Raw genomic sequence first — 5,988 nt, forward strand, 5'->3', positions numbered from 1 at the left:
GGGAAATGGGGACACTCTGCGGATGGGGGAGCAGGGGCTCCTCCGCACAGGGATGGGGGGAAATGGGGACACTCTGCGGTTGGGGGAGCAGGGCCCCTCCGCATAGGGATGGGGGGAAATGGGGACGCTCAGTGGACGGGGGAGCAGGGCCCCTCCGCACAGAGATGGGGGGAAATGGGGACACTCTGCGGACGGGGGAGCAGGGCCCCTCCGCACAGGGATGGGGGGAAATGGGGATGCTCAGCGGAAGGAGGAGCAGGGCCCCTCCGCACAGAGATGGGGGGAAATGGGGACACTCTGCGGACGGGGGAGCAGGGCCCCTCCGCACAGGGATGGGGGGAAATGAGGACGCTCAGCGGAAGGGGGAGCAGGGCCCCTCCGCACAGGGATGGGGGGAAATGGGGACACTCTGCGGTTGGGGGAGCAGGGCCCCTCCGCATAGGGATGGGGGGAAATGGGGACGCTCAGTGGACGGGGGAGCAGGGCCCCTCCGCACAGAGATGGGGGGAAATGGGGACACTCTGCGGATGGGGGAGCAGGGGCTCCTCCGCACAGGGATGGGGGGAAATGGGGACACTCAGCGGAAGGGGGAGCAGGGCCCCTCCGCACAGGGATGGGGGGGAATGGGGACACTCAGCGGAAGGGGGAGTAACAACACAGAATGGGGGGTACAGAGGCTTGGGGGAGCAGGGATCCTCAAGACAGGGGGCTCGGGGAGCAGAGCCCCTTTCTATTGAAGCTGCTTCCATGGTTCCCCCCATGATGTAGTACTCTGATTTTATGACCTTTATACCAGATTTTGTACTTTGGGATAATCGAAGCACTGCAGCCAGATGTACAGACACTCTTTTCTTAACCTGTGTATTAGATCATTTTAACATTAGCTTTAATAACATTTTTAAATCTGAGCCACTCTCCCTCTTTGGTGTCTGTAGGGACAGTGCAGTCCTATGACCCAGGGCAGGCCCATTACAGGATTGACACTATGGAGATCCTAACCCGTGGGAGTTTTTAGAAAGATAAGTGTTGAATTCTTTGTGTTTGCCCTTTAAGTTCTGAACTTTGGGGGTAAGTGGGGAGCCAGGATTTATTTTATGTATTTATTTTAGTAGCAAGGAGGGCAGCAGTCCAGTGGGGGAGCTAGCAGCAATGCTAGCTTCCCTGTGCATCCAGGTCAGTTTGCCCACATGGAGGGATGTAAGTGTTAGGTGCAGGGGTTGGAGCACAGGAGGGGGCAGGTGTTGGGGTGAAGGGGGTTTAGGTATTAGGGGTACAGGAGGGGGAGCAGGCATTAGGGGTGAAGGGGCACAGTGCAGTGGTTAGGGGGGAAGGGATGGTGGGGAGCCAATGTGGGGTGCCACACCCATGGGGGCTAGGGGTACCAAAATGCAAGTTCACCCAGCCTTGAGCAAGTTGCCCAACATCACACAGGAACTATGTAGCAGAGCAAAGAATTAAATCCAGGTCTCCCTGCTTCCAAACAAATCTGACTATTTCTTTTGCTTCTGCAGATGTGCCCCTGAGGGCCAGCTCCTACACACCAGTGGAGCACCTCCATCAGATGAGGTGAGCTCCTACACACCAGCAAAGCACCTCCATCAGATGAGGCGAACAAGGAAGAGTTAGAGAAGATATGTTTCGTGAATTGCTGCAATCATCAGATCGGGCAGATAGCTAGCACCGAGCATGGAGAGAGACAATAAATGAGCAACTAGAAATGGCGAGCTAGGAGAGGAGACGGGCAGGAGTGGACAATAAAGCTCATGGAGGAACAGAGATGCTGAGGTCTCTAATTATGCTGCAGGTGGAGCATGTGTGCTTGACTGTAAAACTGCCTTCCTTGCCCTCCCCAGACACATTCCTGGCCCATCACAGTACCCCTTGCACTCCACCCCTAGGGACATTTTCCATAATGACAGCTGGACTTACAGGCAGCTGTGAGATACTTCAGAGAGTGCTGCTCATTGTCATTTCCCTTGTAAGAAATGTTAATCGTGTATTGCTGTTTAATAATAATTTAGTCTTACACAGACAGTGATTCTTTATTTGTGTCCTGCACAGGGTGGTTGCAACAGAAATTCATACATTTACAGACTACAGTTAACGCTCAGGCAGGAATTATTACCAGGGTTATTCAAGGTGGCAAGTAAACAATGCCTAGCTCAATTCATTACAAAGAGACACATTACTGGGGCTCATTGTCAAAATCCTGCTTCAAAGCCTCCCTGACTCGAAGGGCCCCCTGTTGAGCCCCTCTAATAGTCCTGGAGTCTGGCTGCTCAAAATCAGATGCCAGGTTATCCACCTCTATGCTCCACCCCTGGAGAAACTTTTGCCCCTTGTCTTACAAGTGTTATACAGAGCACAGCAGGCTGCTCTGACCAAGGGAATATTTTCCTTATTGAGGTCTAAACTGTCGAAAAGGCAGTGCCAGCAACCCTGTAATCTGCCAGATGAACATTCTATGGTCATTCTGCACCTGCTAAACCTGTTGTTGAAGTGCTCCTTCCTGCTGGTGTAAGGCTTCATGAGCCACAGGAGTAAGGGGTAGGCTGGGTCTCCCAGGATCTTTATGGGCATTTCCACATCTCCTATTGGAATCTTTTGGTCTTAAAAGAAAATCCCTGCATGCAGCTTTCTATACAGGCCAGCGTTCCTGAAGATGCATGTGTCCTGCATCAACCACTCAGCACTGATGTCAGTGAAACAATCCCAGTGATCCCCCAGAACCTGCAATACCATAGAGAAGCAGCCCTGTCTGTTGATGTTCTCTCAAGATGGTCTGCGGCTAAAATTGGGATATGCGTGCCATCTATTGCCCTGATGTAGTTAGGGAATGCCATTGCTGCAAAGCCATCCGCTATTTCCTGCGCATTGCCCAGCATCACAGTCCTTTGTAGCAGGAGGAGATTAATGGTCCAGCCCACTTGCATCACTGCAATCCCCATGGTGGACTTCCCAACTCCAAATCAATTTGCAACTGACCAGAAGCAGTCTAGAGTTGTCAGCTTCCACATAATTATCACCACATGCTTTTCCACCGTTAGGGCTGCTCTCATTTTGGTGTCCTTGCACCACAGGGCAGGTGTGAGCTCCGCATACAGTTCAAGAAAGGTGGCTTTGAACATACAAAAGTACTGCAATCACTACTTGTCATCCCATACCTGCATCATAATCTGATCCCACCACTCGATGCCTGTTTCCTGAGCCCAATAGCGACGGTCCACCTTGTGCAGCTGTCCTGGAAATGCCAACAATAATCTTGAATTGTTTCTTTCCGTGGCACACAGCAGGGCAGGCAGCACAGATTCCTGTTCAGTGGATCAGGATCAGTTGTCTTGTATTCATAATGTTCATCACAAGACTGGGGAGCAGTGCAGGATCCATGCTTTCAAGCAGAGATGGTGGGTGCAAAGGTTACAGGGGCAGTTGAAAAACGGTGCAAAACACAGTCTGAAGCCCTTGGAATTATGGGATGGAGAAAACTGCATAATGGGGGTAGCAATCACACCCCCATGATGCACTGTGATCCATTACCAGAACTCCTAGCAGGAGAAGGTGGCAATTTGCACAGTGGGATAGCTACCCACAGTTTACTGCTCTCTCTGCTGGTGCTAGAGCACAAATTATGGATGTGCTCTACCAAAACAAGGAGCATTGTGTGAACATGCACAAGCGATGTAATTACAGCACCTTATGATTGTCAGTGTAACTTACGTTGACTTAACTGTGTGGTTTAGACATGGTCTCAGTCACATCCATATTGGTGCATTTCTTTTCCCTTATGGAAAAGGTTTAGCAAATCACACCACAGACAAACACTACATATTTATAATGAGTACTGTAATAATTAGTACCCACGTAGCAAAATGTGGAGCAGGGCACAGATCCCAGAACAGATGTTTTTTAAAAGGTGAAATAACTCCATAACGGGGTGATTTTGGAAATCTTATTCTTTCTGTATCAACTTAATTTCCATCAAACTACCAATTAAAAAGTCAAATAGTGCTCACCCTTTACATTCTCAGATTCATTTTTTATTTCCATTTCAATGAGGTTCTTAACAAAATAAAGATCTAAACCTCCTGTTTAACTGGGGAACATGTGCCTCAAACTTAGCTATATATTGTCCTGACCCGTGCCTCCATAACAATTTGGTGAGCAGTTACATGTAAACAGGAGTGTACGTCAGTTGACATACATAAGGAGATATATATTATTAAAACAGGAATCTCCAGTATTAGAAGTTTGGTTGGTTTTTAATGCCAGGTAGACTAATCCTGACTTCAGGCCATCATCATAAACAGACAAAAAAACCACAATCTCTGTAAAGTTTGTCTAGATCAGGCGCAGTAATTAAGTCACTCATGTCATGCAGTATAAAACTCTTCCCTTTATGGTTAGTAAACCTTTCTTTCTTTTCACTTTTAAACAGACTTTTGAAGCTCGTTTACAAATCTTTCTGAAGTCATTTTTTGATATTTGTAGGTAAACTGGTTAATTCAGTTTCAGAAAGGCCATTTAGGGCACTAGTATAATTAAATGATCTTGTTCATCCAACTCCTGAACACTGGGAAGAAGTTTTGTTTTAACTGAAACATCAAAAAACAAATTCAAACAAAGATGAGCTGTAATCTATTGGGACAGTGTAACAAAGAACAAATACATTTATACAGGATAGAAATCTCAAACAAAGTCTATCAATAACTGTTTTAAAACTGTTGTATCCATGTGATTTTTTTTATGCTCAGTTTCCATGGTATTGTATTTCTTTTTTGTTTTCCATGTATCCCATGATTTCAGTTTATATATTATTGAAAACATATGGGAAGAACAGTGCATGCCACATAAGCCAATTATATTTAATAAATAAGGAATCTACTTTATGATGTCAAAGAAATGTTCTGTATCAACTCCTAACTCTCTGCAAATATATGTAGAAATCTTTGTTCTGCTCCATATTATTTTGATCTGCAGAATATTTTCCATAAATGAGTTTGTCCCACTTTCTATTTTGCAATTTGGTTTTAAATCAGTTTCATTTGAGACCATATGTTCTCTATAACCGCATTATTAGACGGTGAGGAGAATCAGTGCTCTGATACATCCTTATTTTGCCCATTGCATCTATGTATTTTGCAACTGCTAACCAGAACTGTTTCATGTGACTGTTCTTCATGCTCCTCCTTGGACCTTTACTCTGAAGCATTTTATGTAGATGCAGCTTGCCAGGATCTCTGCTGTACAGAGAGAAAAGTTGCTAACTGATGGAGATTAATCAAGGACAGAGACCACTAGGATTCACCCTCTTGCATATTCAAAGGTAATTGTGCTTCATTTATTTTCTTAGTTCAGTACATAGCCCCTGCATTTTACAGATATTTTGGTGTATGTGGAAGAAAACTAGCATTTGGCTTTTAAAAAAAAAAAAAAAAGAAAAATCTACTTGACTTTATAGTCAAAAAGACACATGCAGGGTTCTCCCTCCCCCAGCTACAAACCACAAAAGGAGGATCATGTTTGAAATACAGCTGGTTTCATTATCTTTTTAAAACAAGCTCTTAAAAAACATTGGTTTAACATGAAGCTTAGCTGAATTGGCAGTTTCCATCTGAAACAACTTGTTAATCTGTTGACTTCCTGGAGACCAGGCTGCAGGGAACCATGACATGGTCCGTTTAACAGACTTGGGAACCAAATAATTTTGCACTTGTCTTTTGAAAAATGGAATTGTATCACTGTGATGACATTTTTAATAGTTGGGCCTACAAATTTACCCCATCCGTGAACTGACTGTGGGAAAGTGCATAAAAGTTTATCAACTGTTATAATAACCCCTAACAATAAATATTGATGGGGAAAGGTGTGGAAGGGAGACAAAAACCTGAATTAGTCCAGACAAAAAAAGGTCAGTTTGGAACCCCAGGACTGTGATAAGAGATGTGTGGGACTAGAAATCAATGAACCAAAACTGTTGTGTCAGAAATT

The 5,988-nt window shown here is 45.3% G+C and overlaps 1 long non-coding RNA gene across 1 annotated transcript; it reads left to right on the forward strand.

Annotated features, from left to right (window-relative positions):
• The first annotated feature begins 650 nt into the window (after nucleotides 1–650).
• LOC122466032 lies at nucleotides 651–5,441 on the forward strand. The gene is made up of 2 exons (XR_006291233.1): nucleotides 651–835; nucleotides 5,219–5,441. It is a non-coding gene; the product is annotated as an uncharacterized LOC122466032 (long non-coding RNA).
• Nucleotides 5,442–5,988: the final 547 nt, after the last annotated feature.

The sequence above is a fragment of the Chelonia mydas genome, chromosome 5 (assembly GCF_015237465.2).
Source record: "Chelonia mydas isolate rCheMyd1 chromosome 5, rCheMyd1.pri.v2, whole genome shotgun sequence".
NCBI lineage: Eukaryota > Metazoa > Chordata > Testudines > Cheloniidae > Chelonia > Chelonia mydas.